Below are 21,700 nucleotides of genomic sequence, written 5' to 3' on the forward strand. Positions count from 1 at the left end.
GTCTACCCAAACTTTGAGCGCTCACCAAACTGCTGTTCTTTACCAAAGCCTGGTGATCTGGTTTGTTTTCTGTCAATTCTCTGAGCTTATTCACACACTGCCTATCTCTTGCTCTTGAAGAAATTATCCAGATAAACTAGTTAACTTAGTGTTTGTTGTTTGCAGTCAAAGAATCCTGCTCAGAACACAAAGCATTTGCCAAGGGCTGGCAAGCAAATCCTGATTTATTGCAAGCATCACCAAGTCTTGTTTCCTACTGAGTACAATATTTTAGCCCATAGGAGAACCAAAACATGGAGGCTGGCTACATGAATGTCCTGGAGAAAAGAGTGCAGAGCTCAGGAGATTGAGTGCGAGAGTAACTTCTGCATAAGTAAGGCAGAGTCTTCTCAATGTTAAATACTTGGTGTATAAACTTGGACACTGGTAGAAGATCATTATTTCGAAAGAAAAAATTGATGGTCTAAAATTTTCTTCAGTTGGCCCTGGCCAGGTAGCTCCACAGGTTAGAGCATCGTCCTGACATACCATTGCGGGTTCCAAACCTGGGCAGAGTCCCTACAAGAATCACCAATGATGATTGGAATGAGTGGAACAACAAATCAGTGTTTCTCTCTGCATGTCTCTGTCTTTCCCCTTTCCTCTCTAAAAATCACTCAATAAAAATTTTTTCAAATTAATAAAATTCTCTTCTCTTTATACAAGGTTTATTTTTTAAAGCAACTTCTAATTATTGAACTGATTTTCAAAACACAGCACTCGCTGACTTTGTTCTTCACTGAAGTAAAACTAGTTTAAACATTTAATAAGATGTCACTTAAGGAAAACTTCTGACTAGAACTTTCAGACAATAAATCAATTAGATTCATCCACTCAAAATAAAAAGAAAGAAATAAGAAAGAAAGAAAAAACAACAACAAATGAACGAGGGCCCCTTCGATCCCACAGCCTTCGGGAAGGATCAGGGAAGCATCCTGCATGCCTTTCTTCACCGTCATGAAACTCACGAATGGACACAAATCACCACATCTCCAACCATGAGCCCAATGAAGAAAACCAATGGAACTATGGTAATGAAAGTACTAAGTATATATAATTTTATATCTCACTGTCTATATCCCTTCATTTAATAATATATGAGCGTCCACTAAGGGACAGGCACTGTCCTTTCAGGCAACCATAGCCTAGAAAGAGAGGCAGACACACAAACAGCGAGATTATAGTGTGATCAAGAACCAGACTAGAGCTGTCTGTCAAAGTGCAGGGCACGTTTAGAAAACAGCAAAATTAAATTTCCCAGTTTTGTGTGAGGTGTGTGGGGAGAAACAAGGAAACCATTAGGCAGGCATTGTTCTGTGGGCAATGGGGAAGGAGCTGAAACCACCCGTGAAACTCAGGGTCAAAAGCTGTACAGCCATCTCCGAAAAATAACTTTTCCATTAAGTCACCACTTGGTGGACATAATCGCTACAAGCTGGAAATGTAGACATCTGTAAGGTTTCTTATTGATACAAAGTTAACATATCTTGAAAGAAAGGAGACCATCTTGAATACTTTGGTACAAAGGAAGGGGCACAGGGCCAGTGTGCAGAATATTTATTTATTCCTACATTTGTTCAAACTTAGAATCACAACTGAGTCAGCACAACATACATAACTGCAAATTGCTGGTATTTGTAACACAAAAAACGTAGCAAAATTTCCTTCACAGTATTTGCCCAAGAGACTTTCCTCAAGGGAAAAGAATCCAAAATTAGGAGTGGATGCCAACACACACTCTCTCTCTCTCCTATATATTATTTACATAGAATTGAAGTCATTGTACTATGTACACAAATTTCATTCATAACTTGTCCTGACTTAGAATTAAAAATGAATAAGCAAGTTAACACCATGGAGAAACAGCTGTCATTGCAATGACAACACTCCTGGAGCTGCAGCCAGATTCGTGGTCAAATTTGGATGCCATCGCTTACTGGTACGTAACCCTGGGCAAATCACATAACCAGTCCTCCTGAGCGACTTGATCGATGAATGAGAAAAGCTCCCCTTACTTCCCGGAGTCACTGTGAAGAACACATGCTCTAGCATATTATCTGAGAGCACATGGCACACCCCCAAAGGTGGTTTTCCATTCTCCTTTCCTCTCTACATAGTGATGAGCCTTTCCCCCCTTGGTACTAAGCTTTATTGCTTTACAACTATGATGTGCATGTAACAATGTCCAAGAAAGTAGATGGTAGTAACTCCAACATGGAAACCCTAATGCACACGTGGTTAGCTGCCTATAATCCAGAACCCAGAGGGCCCTGTACACTATCTATTGCTTCCCAGAAGTCTGATACATTTTCTTTCCTGAACACAGCCAACATTATCCACAGGCTTTGAAATAACACCATCCTGATGTTGCACAGAGCAGCTGGTTGATTGAAAGTGACTGCCTCTCCCCCACACTCCAGCTGTCACCAGGAAACTCTCCTCAACTGTGAAAAAAAGGACAGTGCTATACTACTACTGTCGCTATTAATAACAATCCAACAAACACTTAACATTTGAAATTCATTTTCTTATGAAAGCTTACTATTAACTAAAAATTAACGCTAAGGAAAAGTCTTTACCATATAAATGCAAACCAGCAGCTTTCATACAAGGAAAAAACCACGGGACAGTAAACACAAGTAATGTATTTCTATTGACTCCTGGCTTCCCTTTCCGAGTCATTTGTAATGCTAAACAAATGCTAATATTAATGCTAAAATATTAAATAGCTTTAACAGTGATACAGCTGTCACACTTTGAGGGATTAAAAAAGGAGCTTGGATGATTTCTCAAAAATTGTGCATAGACACCTATTTTCGTAAAATGTGGGTTAGCCTCAAGGTTGGATTAAAAAAAAAAAATCTCCCCTCTGCACGAGAAGCTACACTAGGTATGTTTAACGTGGCTGGAAACCTTGAATATTATCTTCAGAACACGTCTGTGACTCCCACAAGAGTTCTTACTGCCATGTCTTTTTTAGGTATAGCTCACCTCCTGAGGATTTCTATCCCACAGATGAAGAGTTTCACACCCAGTGTCCAACACTCCTACGTTCCAGGGACATGCCTCAGTGTCCCTACAGAGGGCCCGTACTCTTCATTAAGGCCTCTCAGCTCCTGAGTGCTACAGGAAATATTCTGCTAAATAGGGTTCCCTGCTAAAAACCTGAGGCCCACTGCTTCCCTGACTACAACTGTAGCAGAAAAGGAAATCTCTTTAGAGCATCATGAGCTCTTTTTTGTTTTTTAAAAGAATGTTTACATACATATGCACATCTAACTTTACATTAATGTATAGATTTATCCTTATCCCCACAATTATGACCTGGCATGACTCTTTTCAAGTATTGTCCATGCTCATATAATCATACTTATAAATTTCGGTCACTTTTAAAAAATGGAACATAAAAATTTTCACTTTACTATCACTAAGCATCTATGTTGAAAAAGAATAACTTGCCCTGGCCAGTTGGCTCAGTGGTAGAATGTCAGCCTGGCGTGCGGAAGTCCCGGGTTCGATTCCCGGCCAGGGCACACAGGAGAAGCGCCCATCTGCTTCTTCACCCCTCCCCCTCTCCTTCCTCTCTGTCTCTCTCTTCCCCTCCCACAGCCAAGGCTCCATTGGAGCAAAGTTGACCCGGGTGCTGGGGATGGCTCCATGGCCTCTGCCTCAGGCGCTAGACTGGCTCTGGTCCCAACAGAGGGAAGCCCCAGATGGGCAGAGCATCGCCCCCTGGTGGGCGTGCCGGGTGGATCCCGGTCAGGCGCATGCAGGAGTCTGTCTGACTTGCCTCCCTGTTTCCAGCTTCAGAAAAAAAAAAAGAAAGAAAGAAAAAAAAGAATAACTATTTCAGAGCTATTTTCTTATACTTTGGTGTATGTTTTTAGTGTGGTCCCATCCCCTCTAACACAGTGTCCCCTTCTCTGGCTGTCCCCATTAACTAACTGAAGAGACTTAAATGTTAATCAACCCCTGACCTTCCCCTTCCAGTAAGCACCCCAAGAAGTCATGGAAGCTGCTCTGCACAGTGATAAAACTGAAGACGTTGTGTTTCCATCAGGGTTAGTTTTCCGTTTTTCCAACTGTTTGCTCTCCGGTGCACAATAACGTGAAAGCTTTGACCTCTGTCCGTGGATGACGGGCAGAGAAGCAGTGCAGTGGGGTAATAACAACACTACCCCCTTCGTGAGGAGGAAATAAATGAGATCAAGTTAGGTTTGAGGTGGTAGCTACCTTTCCCCACCATCCACCATGCAGCAGCCATTCAGCCTCTATGCCTAACACCTAGTGAACAGGTTTGGCTGGCCCTTTCTTTTTATTTATTTTTAGATTTTATTTATTGATTTTAGAGAGAGGAGAGAGTGAGCAAAAGATGGGGGGGAGCATCAACTTGCAGTAGTTGCTTCTCTTTTGTGCCGTAGCTGGGCAAGCCTGGGACCTCGAACCAGTGACCTCAGTGTTCCAGGTTGACACTTCAATCACTGTGCTACCGCCGGTCAGGCTGTACTTTATTTCATTTTATTCAATGTCCTGAGGCAATCGCACACCATGACTTTTATAGAAGAGAAAAGTAAGGTTTGGAGGGTGTTCACATGTCACACGGACACAATGAGTACCGTAGTTCCCCATAAATAAGACACTCCCACGTGTAAGACGCACCTTAATTTTGGGGCCTGAAATTTGAAAAAAAAAAATTATTACATAAAGTTATTGAGCTCAAATTTTATTCATCATAAAATTCATATAACTCACTACTGTCAAAACTTCTAATCCATTAGCTTGTCCTCATCTGTGTCTGATAACGAATCACTGTCTTCATATATTGCCTCGTCCTCAATTCCATCTATGGCGGCTGAAATGCCACAACCACTGTACAAGACGCACCCAGTTTTTAGACCCCAAATTTTTCAAAAAAAAAAAGGTGTGTCTTACACATGGGGAAATACGGTATGTAGCAGAGGGGTTCAAAACAGGGTTTTCCAAACCCCAAACCACTGCTATAGGTCTGCCTTTCTGAGAGAGAGAACAAGAAAAATGCTTGGAGTTTTTAGAAAATGAATGCTTTATAATGGGACAGCATTACCAAAGTTATTTTTAGACACTGATATCCGAAGTGACCCCTGTATTTCTGAAAACTCTCACCCACAACACCCAGGAGCAACAGCAGGGCCTGGGAGCAGTGTGCTCTAATCAGAGCCTGCTGGTTAGGCCACAGTGTGGCACTGACCCTTCTCAACAGTGGAGTGAGCCTATAGCTTTGGACCAGCTGCTTCAAATCCTGAGTATTGCTTTTTCTCCCCCCCCCCCACACACACACAAAGGCCCCCCAGACAAAGAAGGGAAAAGTTGTGAGTAAACACTGCAACTGATCATCTGAACAAACAGCCAGGGGTGGGTACTCCTAACTTAACTCCTGTGATGCTTCCAGAAAACAGAAGAATGGGTATGATAAAGACTTCTCTGCTATGGAGGGGCTGTGGGACATGTGGAAAGGAAAGATAAGAAAAACTTCTTCAGCCTTCTGCTCTGCTCCGCAGTCCTTCTCAGTTCTAAGGCTAATCCCATTTCAGTGATCTACCCCAGTGGTCCTCAACCCCGGGCCGCGGACTGGTCCGCAGAGAAAGAATAAATAACTTACATTATTTCTGTTTTATTTATATTTAAGTCTGAACGATGTTTTATTTTTTAAAAATGACCAGATTCCCTCTGTTACATCTGTCTAAGACTCACTCTTGACGCTTGTCTCGGTCACGTGATACATTTATCCATCCCACCCTAAAGGCCGAACTGTGAAAATATTTTCTGACATTAAACTGGTCTGTGGCCCAAAAAAGGTTAGGGACCACTGATCTACCCTACTTTCTTCCTTCCCAAATTTTGGGTCAAAAGATAACGCTGAAGAGACCAGAGGCCAAAAATTTTAAAGACACTCTTTAACAGAATTACTAATATGAGTTTTAAAAATTCTATAGGCACAACAGCACTGGTATTAGTCTGTATGTACTTCTACAACTTTTAACTGAATGTCCTGCCTCCAATAAGCAACCTTGATTGGGAACCCAGAAATAAATAAAATGCCTTCTAAGAGTGATCACAATATCCATGCCTACAACTCATATCTAACCCAATGAGGAATCCTTCTAACACAACCCATGTACCGATTTGATACAGTCATGACAGTAATCAAGTAACATCTCATCTTTGACTATTTTCTACATATGCTGGTGTTAAAACACTTCTCCTGCATTTTCACATTGAATACTTACAGCCCTGTGAAGTAACCTTTATGTAACATGTCTGAGATCCTATACCTAGGAAAAGCTTCACCTGGATCCATCCTATTCTGTAAAATCCCACTGTGACCCCCAAAGGGGCTATTCTTTCTCACTGTGCCAGCAATTCTCAAACTGTAGCACTCAGATGCACTGGGGTATCTAAGGTAAAGCCCCAAAATCTGCATTTCCAACAGGTTTCAGGGTGATGCTGATGCTAGCAGTCCTGGGACAATTTAGGAATTCGATACACTGCTCTTCTTTGTAAGACTACCTCTTTCTCAAGCCCAGCCATGCCTGCCATAAAGTAAGTCTTTCAAGTTTATCAGAACCAGGAAATGACAAATAAATTTGAGACATCAGACTTTTAAAAACTCATTGCAAAGAACTTAAAAAAAGAGAGACAAGTTTAGATGTCACTAAGTATACTGCCAAGGAGGACCTATACAACTACACATATAGATGGCTTAATCATGACTAAGCAATAATTCATTTTGACAGCACCCTGAGTTTTCGAAAGAGACTGTGATCTGGTTTTGGAAAGGTTTTTAAGGTCTGGGCAGAAGGGGGTTAAGTTCCCACAGGTGGATTTCTTCCCCACTCTTAAGAGAAATGCCACAACTCGGGTTAGGGTGCCTGTGCCAGCCCACTAGTTCAGAGAACATAAAGCTACTGCTCCCAGAGCACCTGGAACTGAAAGCTGTTGCTGATGCAACGTCACTGCAAACTTCCTGCTCTCAAAAGCAATTCCTCTCAAACTCCCGCTGCTCCCACCCATCTTCCCCGAGAGCCTCCGCAGGTGACTCCGTGCGGTCAGCTCGGAGACGGGGGCGGGGGCGGGGGTGAGGAAGACCCCGGTCCGGTGAGGTCGCTCCAGTACACGTCCTCTCCGATCTCGCACCCCGAGGGTGCCTAGGACGCCGAGGCTCCGCGTCCAACCCCCACCGGTCCCTGCCTCCATCCCCACCTCAGCAGCGGTCCCTCGGGGACGCCGTCCGCCGCCCCGGCCCGCCCGCCCGCCGCGGCGCTGGGAACGGGTTAAAAAGAAGCCGCGCAGAACCCACGGCGCGATCGGCTCCCAACAGACGCGGAAACTCACACGCTCTCTACGGCCCGCCTGCGTCCACACGTCTTCCCGCGCGCACGTGCGTCATCACGCACGGGCGTCGATTCCCGACGCCCCCAGTCCCCGCGGCTGCCGGGCGTGGAGGGAAGAGTGGGCGATCTGGCTCGGCGGCTCGCGTGGCCGGGGCGGCTCGCGCGGGGGAGGCCAGGGCCGTAAAGCGGGCCGGCGGGCTGCGGCGCGTGCTCAGGTGCGCGGCAGGTGGACCTCCCGGCCGCGTGTGGCTGCGGGGAGCCTGGAGGTGTCCCCGCCCCAGGACACAGTGTGGAGTACCCTCGACTCACCCTGCCACTCTGAGTGAAGCGTGGGTAATATGTACTTGTCTTCCCCGCCACGAGTGACTGGCGACCTCCACCCTGCGGAAAGCAGAAGCAAACCCGCAGCCTGCCGGGAAGAGGAGGCAGAGGCCGCTGGTGAATGGACGGCGTGGGAGGCAGACACTCCCCCTTCCCGAGTTAGCGGACAGCGCGAGGGCTGCCTCCCTGTGGGCGGAACCCGGCCACAAGTTCGCCAGCGAAAAAGGGTCGTGGGTGTGCGTTGCACTCCCCGGAGCTGCGGTCTGAGCCTGCCTGACAGGCCGTTTGGGCCACGTGAGGGCTCCGGGTGTTTAGTTCAGTTAACGTGTCATTTGATGCTGTTTTAATTGTGGGTTCTGCCTCCACTCTGGAACAAGGCTCGCGCTCAGTGCTGGGAGTCAGGTCAAGTTAAATGCTGGAATGCAGGGCTTATTTCAGACACTAGGAGGAAACTCTCTTATGATCTAGTGCGGAATTTTCTAATGACTGAGCGTTATATATGCCTTTTCCAGGGAGGAATCCAGATGCAGTGGTTTTATGCTGCTCTGTGCTATTGGAAATTGTGGTACTCATGTTGAGCTAATTTACATGGAAACTGCCTCAATCAGAAGAGCTTTGATGATGTTTTGTTCCTGTGTATTGCAAGAACTCTTCGAGTTTGAAGTTGAAATGAAAACTTGGCTGCTGTACAGGATACGTAACAGACTTTTAAGTGAGAAAGAAGGTTAACAATTTGCAACTCTGTTCCTTGAGCCTTACAGGTTACCCTTCTAAAAACATTGTGCTGATCAAAACGCAAGGCTGACTGAGAAACTATATTCCTGGAAATAGAAGGTCAGCGGGATTTGGGGGTGGATTGCCTAGAGAAGTATTTTATATATTTTCCTACAAAAAAATTAATGTAATTTCTCAGGAAGAAGATGTCCCCATCTATCCTGATCCATGATCACAATGCATCAGTTCATTAACACTAATCCTATCTTCTATTCTCTAACACCCTTTCACCTTTCTATCATAGCATCATTTTTCCTGTCCTTATTTTAATACATCAGATACAAAAATGATTTTAAGGGAGCCAGCCACAAGTCAAGAAATTATGTGTATTATGTACCAGATTTGTATTTTTTTATGATGACGATAAGACTAACAATATTTAACAGTGGTAGACCATGCAAAAAGTAACCATAACATTTTCAGTGGCTATAATAATACCAGACAAAATAGACTTTAAGACACAAAATATTTCTAGAGACAGACATACCATAATAATAAGACAGTCAGTACATCAAGATATAACGATTATAACAAAATACCACAAACTAGGTGGCTTAAAACAATGGAAATTTGTCTCACACTTCTGTAGGCTCAATGTGTTTGCAGAACCAAGCTTTCTGAAACCTGTAGGGGAGAACCCTTCCTTGACTCTCTAGCTCAAGGGTCGGGAACCTTTTTGGCTGAGAGAGCCATGAATGGCACATATTTTAAAATGTAATTCCGTGAGAGCCATACAACTGTGTACATTACACAGTATCCAATAAAAATTTGGTGTTGTCCCGTGAACAGCTGTGATTGGCTCCAGCTACCCACAACCATGAACATGAGTGGTAGGAAATGAATGGATTGTAATACATGAGAATGTTTTATATTTTTAACATTTTTTTTTATTAAAGATTTGTCTGTGAGCCAGATGCAGCCATCAAAAGAGCCACATCTGGCTCGCGAGCCATAGGTTCCTGACCCCTGCTCTAGCTTCTGGTGATTTGTTGGCAATTCTTGGGCATTCCTGGCTTGTAGTTCCATCAACTTCAATCTGTCTTTATTATCACATGGCAATCTCCCATCATATGTCTTTCTCATTGTATTAGAACACCAGTCATTTAAGGAAGAAATTATACAATCATACTCTTTATGAAATAGAGACCACTCCTTCTGTGAAGATGTTTATTGCCCTGGTACCAAATTCAGGTAAAGACATTGCAAAAAAAGAAACCTATGGATCAGTATCCCTTATGAACATGTATCCCTTATGAACATACAAAAATCTCCAGTTAGCAAACCAAATCCAACAGTACCGAAGAAGAATTTTATACCATGAGTGCAAGGTTGGTTTAACAATAACAAAATCAGTGTAAAACAATGCTACATTACTAGACCAAAGGAAAAAAACTACATGCCATCTCAATAGATATAAAAAAGCATTTGACAAAATCAACAGACACATGGTAAAAACTCAAACAGGCAAATTTAACAGTGGGCACACAGGGCATGTGCCCTGGGCCCTGACTTCTGAAGGGCCCGCAAAACCCTAACTTTACATTTTTTTTCTAATGTAAGAGGCCCAATATTTTCTTCTGTGCCTGGGCCTCAACCGACCTTAATCCGCCTCTGCTCTCAAAGGACTAGGAAGAACTTCCTCAGCCTACAAAGGGAGTCTATTAAAAAAAAATTTTTAAAGCTACAGCTAATTTCATACTTAACTGCAAAACACTGAATACTTTCCCCCTAAAATCAAGAACAAGACAAAGATGTCTATTCTCACAACTTATATTCATAATTTTACCACCAGTCAGCTCTGTTCCAGGTCAACGCTTTATCCATTGTGCCACCACAGACCAGACCAAGATCAAGATTTTTTAGAAGTATTTTTATACTTCTGTATACTACAAGTAAACAGTCCAGAAACAGCACTTATAAGACAGTTTCATTCTGAATAGCATCACAAAGAAGAAAATACTTAGGAATAAATGTAATAAAAGAGGTAGGAGACTTGTACACTGCAACCTACTTAAAATGGCTGAGAAAAAAATGGACAGTCTTATTGAAGATGTTTGCCCCAAATCTGTGTACTCTAGTTGACCAATGTCACCCTGTTAAATTTAATCTTCTAAATAAAAAAATTAAAATAAAAAAAGGACATTCCATGTTCATGGACCAAAAGGCTCAGTATTGTTTAGATAGCAGTTCTCAAATTGATCTATGGATTCAACACAATTTCAAAATTTTAGTAGACTTTTTTAATAGAAATTGAAGCTGATCTTTATAATATAGAGTAAAATATATCCAAAACAATTTTGAAAAGAGAAAAAAATTATAGTAATTATACTACCCAATTTCTAAATATACTATAAAGTTATAGTAATCAAGACTGCATTATTGTAAGAGTAGGTGTAGAGCTCAATGGAATGGAGTTTAAGCCCATATGATTTAAGCCCACTTGATTTTCAATAAAGTTGCCACAGTAAAGGATAGTCTTCGAAAAATAATGCTGGGAAAATTGGACATTGATAAGAAAAAAAAAATGAACTTAGACTCTTCATGCAGTATATGAGAATTAAATCCAAGTGGAACATAGGCCTAAATGTAAGAGCTAAAACTATAAACCTTCTCAAAGAAAACGAGAAAATCTTAGTCATGCTCTTAGGCAAAGTCTTTTTAGCTAACCATCAAAAGCATGATCCACAAAAGAAAACATTGATAACTTGGACCTCCTCAAAATTTAAAATACTTGCTTTTTAAAAGACCTCATTAATGAAAAGCAAGTCACAGATTTGAAGAAAACACTTGCAAACTTTATATCTGATAAAGGATTTGTATCTGGAATATTTAAAGTACTCATACAACTCAAAAAAGAAAGATGAACTATTAAGTGAGCAAAAGATATAAATAGATACTTCATCAAAGAAGATTAGCTGAATAATATATTAAAAATATTCCTATCACTAATCATTAAGAAGATGCCAGTTAAAACTACATGAGATACTGCCTCACACCCACTGAAGTGACAATAATTTTAAAAAATAGTTATAGCAACAGTGTTGAAAAACATCCTCACACGTTGTTGGTGAGACTATAAAATGATGTGGCCACTTTGGAATATAGGAAACTTCTTAAAAACGTATTATGCCTGACCAGACTGTGGCACAGTGTAGAGAGCATCAAACTGTGACACTGAGGACCCAGGTTCAAAACCCTGAGGTCGTCAAACTTGATTTTGGGCTCACCACGTTGAGCATGGGGTCACTGGCTTGAGTGTGGGATCATAGACATGACCCCATGTTCGCAAGCTTGAGCTCAAAGGTTGCTGGCTTGAAGCCCAAGAACACCGGCTTGAGCACAAGGTCGCTGGTTGGAGCCCGAGGTTGCTGGCTTGAGCAAGGAAGGGGTTTCTGGCTCAGCTGGAGTCCCTTGATAAAGACACATATGAGAAGCAATCAATGAACAACTAAAGTGCTGCAACAATTTGATGCTTCTCATTTCTCTCCCCTCCTATCTCTCTCTCTCTTTCTTGCTACGATCAAAAAAATGTAAATATACACTTATGGTAAGAACCCAGCAGCTTGACTCTTAGGAATCTACCCAAGAGAAATGAAACATATGTCCACAAAAGACTTACGTAAATTTTATAGCAGTATTAATAATAGCCAAAAACTACAAACAATCCAAATGCTCTCAACTGTTGAATGTATAATGCAATAAAAAAGACACAAACTACTGATGAGAAACTAGACCCAAAAGAATGCATAGTGTGTAAATCTGTTCATATGCAATGCTCAGAAAATTCGAATGTATAGAAACAAACATCTGCTGTTGTTTGGAACTGGAGGTGGGGACAAGGTAACTGCCAGGGGACGTGAGGGAAGTCTTGGGGATGATAGATATATGCCCAAACTGAATTGTGATGATGGGTGCCCAGCTTCATAATTTACTAAAACTCAAACACATAATACACAGACATGGATGAATTTTATGCTATCAATTCTTCCCCAACAAAGCTGTGTAAAGAGAAGCTAGCTAGTCTGTGAACATGTGTGGTCAGTTATCTAGAAGGCCTAGTCAAGAGTGAACATTGCAGGCCTACCCATCTGCATGCTTTGTTGAAAACGTTATTCTTGAGATGGAGGATATAAATCAGATATGGATGCCATACTTTAGGAACTTCTAGTCTTGTTAGGAAGCCAAGATCTCATAAATTATAATGCAAACAGAGAGAAAGACTTAACTGTTATAAGTGAAGTTTAGTTTAATTTAGACCTTTAACTAGAGAAAGAGATAAGAAGAATCTGTGCAGCTGACATGTGAATAATCTTGATGTGTAAGTGGGGATGGACCTACTGAGATGAATGGAAGGGTATTTCAGACCAAAAAAGGGAAAAGTGAGAACAGTGAACAATCACTACAGTGACTTGTGTATTATCAGCACTTGAACAAGGTGTTATTTTGATTAATAGTAAGGAGCAGTGTCCAATATTCTTGGTGTATGAGCATCCCAGTGTAGATACTGGACTAAATGGAATGGTGACTTTAGGAGAACAGGGGAAAGGAAAGTTTAGCTGTAGATTGTGGATATAAAATATGGAGAATATTAAATCCTACTCAAAGAAAGCACCATTAATAACATTGGGGAACATGTTTTTTTTCCATTTTCTGTTGCATGAGGTTTTAGAACTGTTTCTATATATTTCTGCATTGCTGATTCCAAATCTGAAATTTATTTTTTGGTGCATGCTCTAGTTTTTATACAATTTTAATTTCTTTTCTTTTTGTTACAGTTAATGGCACGCATTGGTTTTTAAATTGGAGTTAGAGGGCAACAACTCTTGGATTGAACATAACCACAAGGCAATTAATGTTTTACAAACATCACTTTTACATAATTATAGTTGTTTTTAAATGTAAAAAATTATTATCTGATAAAAACACCCTTATTTTGTTTTAAGATTGAATCATGGCTTCTTTGAGTAGGTATAAATGTAAGAATAGTCCTGACATCTTCTGTTATATATGTGGCTGTTACACACTTCAACGTCAAAGGTGCAATATTTCATCATTTGTGACACATGCATATATTGCCTATTTTCAAGTTTCCCTTGGCGATCAAGACAAGAATTGGGCTCCTCATATTAAGTGTCATAATTGTGAGGAAATGCTTCATGACTGAACAAAAGGAAAATGCAAAGGAATGCCTTTTGGTATTCCCATGGTTTGGCGTGAACCTAAGGACCAGAGTAGTGACCATTATTTCTGTCTGATCCATACAAAGGGCATTGGCAAGAAAAAACGGCATATGATCGCATATCCTAATATTCCTTCAGCAATATGACCTATCCCACACTCTGAGACACTCCCAGTTCCAGTTTTCAATGGTTTTATTTCTTCTAAGGACGAAGAAAGTGAACATGGTGATCAAGTATTTTGATAAGATGCATGAGGAAATGGTTGTAGAATCTGAAGGGTCTTCTTCTGATGCCAAGCAGTCATTAACCCCTCAACAGTTTAGCCAACCCGAATTGAATGATTTAGTAAGAGTGACATAAAAATTGTCCTTGACTTTCTGACGTATGAGGACCGTAACTGGATGATTTGTGAGAATCTTAAAATGGTAAGTTTCCTGCTAGGACAACAGAGTGGTTTCACAAAGTATCCTTGCTTTCTGTGTTTGTGGAACAGCCGAACTGAGGAGAAACACTGGACACAGAAGGAATGGCCGAAATGTTAAGCTCTGGAAGTAGGGATGCAAAATATTGTGAATGAACCTGTAGTTAATCGAGACAGGATCATTTTTCCCCCACTTCACATCAAACTTGGCTTAATGAAGCAGTTTGTTCAGGCTTTGAATAGAGAAAGTGAATGCTTTCAACATATTATTTCTGCTTTTCCTGCCTTGTCTTTCGAGAAGATAAAAGCAGGTGTATTTGATGGACCTCAAATTCAAACCCTCATACATGACGAAGAATCTGCCAGGAAGATGAATAAGGAGGAGAAAGCAGCATGGCAGTCTTTTGTGGCAATTATAAAGAACTTCCTTGGCAACAAAAAAAGCAGAAAACTATGACCTTCTGGTTTAAAGTATGCTGTTGGCTTTCCATGACATTGAATGTAACACAAGCATTAAGATTCACTTCCTAAACAGTCACCTTGATAAGTTTCCCGAAAATCTCAGAGCTGTTAGTGATGAGCAGGTAGAACGCTTTCATCAAAATCTGAAGATGATGGAAGAGCGTTACCAGGGGCGATGGGACAGAAATATGATGGCAAACTACTGCTGTAGCATCAAACGAGATTGTCCTCAACAAGTACACAAACGCAAGAGCTACAAACGCAAATTTTTGCCTGAATAGAATTTAAATAAGTTTTGCACATTTTTATGATTAAAATAAGTATTTTAATATGTTCTATTTTGAAATTGTAGACAAATTCTGATGCAATCATATATTCTAGTGTATTAGTGTATTTACTGCATTAAATAAATTGTTATATTTTCACAAAGATGATGCCCAAGAAGATAATCTACTTCATTATGTTAAACTAAATGTTGAAAATTTTACAATAAGATGAAAACCTAAAATCTTGAATTGCAAAAAAAAAACTGTAGCTTACAGAGAAAAACTAATGTCAGATTTGAGATCAGCACACTCGAATTAGGTAAGAACAAGTGTTTTTGTGGATACAACAAACATTTTGTTCCCCGGTGTAATAAAAACGCAACCAATTAACATATCTTAGAAATTCTTGTAATGATCTTGTCTTTGAGTCTTTATATGGGAACATATGCTTTAGAACTCAAATGATTTCTCATTGGTTTAAATGAAGGATGTCGAATTAATCTATCATGATTTTACTGCCAATGAAATAAAGTCCTGAAAGTAATAAGGTATTACTAAAACTACAAATAGGAGCATGTACTTGCAGTAGACTTGTGATGGTTAATTATCCTGACATTATGGTCATTATTTTAATTGCATATCAGTTGTCAATCAACTCAATCTAATGGAGCTGACAGGAGCTGTGATAACACTAAGATAATTCATGTTACTCTGTGGCATGTTAATGCTTAAACTCCTGCTCCTAGATCATCCACTCCCTGATTTCCAGTCATACCACCAACAGATCATTTTATTTCTTATATTGGGGCACTAATCCAATGAAACTTCTTTCTCTTTTCATGCACTGTCTACCTCTTTTCCTAAAGAGTAGTCCCCTCCAGCCATAGAAGGTGAATAAGCCAGAATTGCCTTCTCCCTGCCCCAGCACAATGAGAGAACAGGATTATTATGTGGGAACTTATAACCAAAGGCTTTCTCTTGGGACTAGACTAGACTCTTCGAAAGACCTGGAGATGGCTGAAGGCCATAGTTGTCTCAGTACCAAGAATGACAGTGCTCCAGTGGGGGTGCTGGAGGCTGAGTACCCCTCAGAGCACCTGGAGAAGCAAAGAGTGTTGTTAGCGCAACCACTTCAGGACACCCAGAACATTAGCACAACCCTTGACCCTCTACTCCTTCTAGGACCTGCAGATACAAATTTTATTTTCTTACAACTGAATATTATGTTAGTAAACTAAAATTTTTTTCACTCCTCTAGCATCCTATAAGATCCTACTGTTACCATCACTATGACCTCTATGTATTAAGCTAATGCATTTAGACCTCTTACCAAAGGGCCTGTCACATGAATTGTTTTGATAGCTACCGTATCTGCCATTTGTTGAGTGTCTACCATGTGCCTGACACTTCACCTCCATTTTATAAATGAGGAAACTGGGGGTCAGAGAGTCTAAAGTATATAATTTGTCAAAGCTTCCAAAGCTAGTGGGAAGAAGGATTGATGGTTCACACTTTTTCTAATATTTCTACTTCTACTCAAGGTCGCTGAATATTAAATGTCTAGTACTGTGTGTCATTGGATACATCATCATCTGTGTAAAAGGTAATTTTTTTATTAATCTACATATTTATATAAAGTTTTTATTGTTTCATTATCTAATCTGTAAAAAAATTGAAATGACAACTATTCACTAGATATTCATTTCAGAATTATCTGAATAACTGTTTCAACTTCCTACATTTTTCTATTTTAAAAAGTATTTTTTCTACTAAGTGTTTTGGATAAGTGTTCTTTAATCTCGTTTTAACTCATTATAATGGTTATCTAAAAATTAAACTGGGCCTGACCAGGCAGTGGTGCAGTGGATAAAGCGTCGGACTGGGATGTGTAGGACCCCGGTTCAAGACCCCGAGGTCGCCAGCTTGAGCTCAGGCTCATCTGGTTTGAGCAAAAGCTCACCAGCTTGGACCCAAGGTCGCTGGCTTGAGCAAGGGGTTACTCAGTCTGCTATAGCCCCACAGTCAAGGCACATATGAGAAAACAATCAATGAACAACTAAAGTGCCGCAATGAAGAATTGATGCTTCTCATCTCTCTCCCTTCCTGTCTGTCTCTATGTATCCCTCTCTCTGACTCTGTCTCTGTCAAAAAAAAAAAAAAAAATTAAACTGGGTTTACAGATGTCCCATTGTTTCCATGTTTATAGGATAATGGTAGAATATTGTTTGAGAGTTCCTGTTTCTTTCAAATAATAAATCCTAAGTAAGCAGTTTATTTTAATAATCACTTCTTTAACAGCATTTTTCTTTTACATCTGCAAATGCCATTCTGGTTTTTTTTTTAATCAACTAAAATTCTCATGCTTCTATGACTACAATGAATGATTTTATCCCAACTGCCGAATCACATTTTCTACATGCCATCTGAGACCTCACAGGAGCCTTCCTAACCCACGTCTCCACAATTCTGGCAGAATGTATCATGTATACTGTATTTGTGTTTTATGAGAAACTAATTTAGATAACGAATTTGTAGGACAGGAAGAGCTTAGGAATGTTTTTTTTTCTAGGACAAGAATGTTCCAAAAGGAACTTGCATGAAAATGTGGGTGACGAGGCTGTGTGACACAGTAGTAGGTGACGGAGGCATCTTGGCTAACTTTCCTGTCAGCTCTCGGCCATCAACGGTTTTAGGACCTCCTTTGGGCATATATAAACACACACACACACTGCTAATTAAAATCCTCTCAAAAAGGGCTTTGCATCCACAATTAGAACATATTTAGAATGTAGGGCTGCTGAGGGTACACTTAGGAAAGTATGGATTTCAGTTAAAGGTCATGGGTCACCCTGTCCACCAGGAAGTGATGTTTCCAGGGCAGGGTGGTGACTGGAGAGACTGGTGGGAGAAAACTAGGACAAAAGACACAGTTGCAAATTTTGCAGAACTGCTGCTGAGGTTTTACCCCATTTACTAGTATAGGGCTAGGAAAGGTAGAAGCACGAGGCAGTGCAGAGGTGCGGAGAATTCCTGACATCCCCTAGAACCAGAGAGCTCCACTCACATCACTGAGATTTTTCCTGATCTGCTTTAACTTAACACACACCTGACTTCTAACTAGAGTGTCTCTTTCCCACGGGGATCTGTTACTCAAGAGCTAACTATATATATTTATATATGTGTGTGAAGGCTGCCATTTATCTGACAATGTTAAAAAGTGAAAAACGGTTTTTACAGTTCACTGTTTATTTTTAAGTTATGAGGCTGCTAGTCTTTGAGTGAATCTCAGATCATACAAGTGTTCATGCTGCCAATGTTTTAAAATTTTATTTTGAAATAATTGCAGACTTTATAGAAAAGTTGCAAAACTAGTAAAGAATTCCTGTATATTCACCAATGTTCGAAGTGTTAACCTATGTGTCTCCTTGTATTTCTGTCTCTTTTTTCTCTTAATATCACACATGAATTTTTTTTTCTGATCTATTAAAGACAAGATTCCAGATAAGATGCTCCTTTTATCTGTATTCATTTGGCTATCTTGTCAGCCCTTGTCCATAGGTGGATGGGGTATGGGGTGGAGTAATGGGTCTTATAGGCCATGGTAGAAATTATTATTGCATATATCTTTAAAGCTATTTGGGGGCCTAATTGTGGTTTTTGCTTATTTGTTTGTTTGTTTTCCTTACAATGAACAAGAAAGCCTAGAACATTGGAAAGTGTATAGAACAGGGGTCCCCAAACTACGGCCCGCGGGCCACATGCGGCCCCCTGAGGCCATTTATCCGGCCCCCTCCCCACTTCCCCTCTTTCATTGGTGGTCAGTGAGAGGAGCATAGTTCCCATTGAAATACTGGTCAGTTTGTTGATTTAAATTTACTTGTTCTTTATTTTAAATATTGTATTTGTTCCCGTTTTGGTTTTTTACTTTAAAATAAGATATGTACAGTGTGCATGGGGATTTGTTCATAGTTTTTTTTTATAGTCCGGCCCTCCAACGGTCTGAGGGACAGTGAACTGGCCCCCTGTGTAAAAAGTTTGGGGACCTCTGGTATAGAATATGATTTTCAGCTCTACCGCTAGTCACTTTTTGGCTTTGGGTAAGCCATTCAAGCTCTCTGAAACTTAATTTTCACAATTGTAGGATGAGGGACTCACATGAAATTATTTCTAAAGTCTGCTTCAATTTAAATATTTTAATATTCTAAGAGTTAGAAGAAAATAATAAATAACATATTAGAAAAATAATCAAAAAAGGGAATATGATATTAAAATGTGACTAGAAGAATTGTAGAGCCAAAGGAAAGAGAAAGTTTTGAGATCTCAATAAAGAATCACCACAATCATAAGGGGAAAAAAAGTAACAAAGTCAACAATTGTGAAACCAATTCAAGCAAAGAGTATGTTAATTATATTTAATAGAAAAAAACATAAAAAGTTCATTCAGCCTTAAAAAGTACGAAGAGCATTAGGCCCTGGCTGGTTGGCTCAGCGGTAGAGTGTCGACCCAGTGTGTGGAAGTCCCGGGTTTGATTCCTGGTCAGGGCACACAGGAAAAGAGCCCATCTGCTTCTCCACGCTTCCCCCTTTCCTTCCTCTCTGTCTCTCTCTTCCCCTCCCGCAACCAAGGCTCCATTGGAACAAAGTTGGCCCGGGCGCTGAGGATGGCTCCATGGCCTCTGCCTCAGGCACTAGAATGGCTCCAATTGCAGCAGAGCGATGCCCCAGATGGGCAGAGCATTGCTCCCTGGTGGGCATACTGGGTGGATCCTGATTGGGCACATGCGGGAGTCTGTCTGTCTGCCTCCCCCCCACACACACCCCGCTTCTCACTTTGGAAAAATACAAAAAAAAAAAAAAATACAGAAAGCAGTAATAATGATTACTGCATTCATAAGTAGCTTGAATTCAGACAGATCAAGCTTCATCCCTAGCGTGAACCAAGTGCCTTTGTGACCTAACCAACCTCTTTTTTTTTTTTTTTTTTTTTTTTTTTTTTTTTTTAGTATTTTTCTGAAGTTGGAAATGGGGAGGCAGTCAGACAGTCTCCCTTATGCTCCTGACCGGGGATCCACCTGGCATGCCCACCAGGGGGCGATGTTCTGCCCATCTGGGGCGTTGCTCTCTTACAACCAGAGCCATTCTAGTGCCTGAGGCAGAGGCCATAAAGCCATCCTCAGCGCCCAGGCCAACTTTGCTCCAATGGAGCCTTGGCTGTGGGAGGGGAAGAGAGAGACAGAGAGGATAGAGAGGGGGAGGGGTGGAGAAGCAGATGGGTGCTTCTCCTGTGTGCCCTGGCCGGAAATCGAACCCGGGACTCCTGCACACCAGGCCGACGCTCTACCACTGAGCCAACCGGCCAGGGCCTAACCAACCTCTTAAAGGAGGCAATATTTTTTTCTTAGTGGCTTCTTGTCAGGCTTGATTGAGATAAGGCATGTAAAATATTTATCTTAGTGACTACTAGCACATGGTAAGAGCTTAAAAATATGTGAACTATAATATCAATGTTTCCATCACTCATATTCAGTGTTTTGCTCTGGGGAGGAGAAGCGAGAGCATGAGAGGCAGAGACAGCAGAGGACGAAGGTGCCAGAAGCCCGGAGGAGGGCCGGAAGGGCAGACCCATGCTGGGCTGCTGCCTGCCCATCTTCCTGGACGAGTGAGCAGGCCCCATTTCCTTAACCCTGTTCTTTGGACACCAGCTGACTTTCTGGAAACCGCCCCGTCCTCTTCTTTTTAATGTATTTATAGCTTTTGTGATCTTTCAGAAGGAAAAGTTAATTTTTTTTCTTTTTTTTGTATTTATTCTGAAGCTGGAAAAGGGTAGAGACAGTCAGACAGACTCTCGCATGCGCCCTACCGGGATCCACCTGGCACGCCCACCAGGGGTGACGCTCTGCCCACCAGGGGGTGATGCTCTGCCCCTCCGGAGTGTTGCTCTGTTGTGACCAGAGCCACTCTAGTGCCTGGGGCAGAGGCCAAGGAGCCATCCCCAGCGCCGGGGCCATCTCTGCTCCAATGGAGCCTTGGCTGTGGGAGGGGAAGAGAGAGACAGAGAGGAAGGAGAGGGGGAGGGGTGGAGAAGCAGATGGGCGCTTCTCCTGTGTGCCCTGGCCGGGAATCGAACCCGAGACTTCTGCATGCCAGGCCGACTCTCTACCACTGAGCCAACCGGCCAGGGCCTAATTTTTGAAGGAAGTACTTTTCTGTGTACTTTTTTAGAGTCTGTACCTGAGAAATAGAAGATTCAGCAAGAGCCCTGGCTGGATGGCTTGGATGGTTGGAGAATTGTACTAGTATCCAAAGTTGGTCAGTTCTATCCCTGGTCAGGGAACATACAGAAACAGATAGAGGTTTCTGTCTCTCTCTAAAATCAATGAAAAAATAAGAGTCAGCAAGAGTCTTAGGAGAGATGAGTACCTATTAGCTTAAACAATGCTGTGTCGTGAATAATATATCCATTTGCCTTATCTTTTGTTGGCTGGAAATAGCTCCTTAAAATGAAATTGGAACAAGGTGCATGACTTACTTTTTTAGGAAGTTTTCCTTAGGTCCTATGAAAGTCAGTATCAAAACAGAATCACCTTCACTGGCTAAAATTAGGGATGCTCCTTTATTAAATCTGTGCCAATGTACTTAGTCTATCAAACTAGATTTATTTTCCTAATCAGTCTATGAAGTGGGATTTTTTTATATATTTATTTTTTTATTTAATTAATTGTGTTTACATAGAATCTAGGGTCACCCTGAATGCATCTCCCCTCCCCCATATGCCCCTCAACACCACTCTTGCCCTCCACCCTACAGCGTCCTCCCCCCTTCCCTTCAGGTTTACCCCATCCTATGAAGTGGGATTTTTATTGCATT

The 21,700-nt window shown here is 41.3% G+C and overlaps 1 protein-coding gene across 7 annotated transcripts in view; it reads right to left on the minus strand.

Moving 5' to 3' along the window:
- Positions 1 to 10,689, minus strand: part of RHBDD1 (rhomboid domain containing 1) — a 122,321-nt gene extending 111,632 nt beyond the window's left edge. For 3 of the 7 annotated variants that reach the window (XM_066279470.1, XM_066279467.1, XM_066279464.1), the window contains exon 1: positions 7,411 to 7,433. The gene's annotated coding sequence lies outside the window, so the exon portion shown is untranslated. Of the gene's footprint in view, positions 1 to 7,410 lie in introns of all 7 variants that reach the window. The other 4 variants (XM_066279469.1, XM_066279466.1, XM_066279465.1 and 1 more) reach the window with 2 other exon arrangements.
- Between the last annotated feature and the right edge of the window lie 11,011 nt (positions 10,690 to 21,700).

The sequence above is a fragment of the Saccopteryx bilineata genome, chromosome 5, assembly GCF_036850765.1.
Source record: "Saccopteryx bilineata isolate mSacBil1 chromosome 5, mSacBil1_pri_phased_curated, whole genome shotgun sequence".
NCBI classification, from domain to species: domain Eukaryota; kingdom Metazoa; phylum Chordata; class Mammalia; order Chiroptera; family Emballonuridae; genus Saccopteryx; species Saccopteryx bilineata.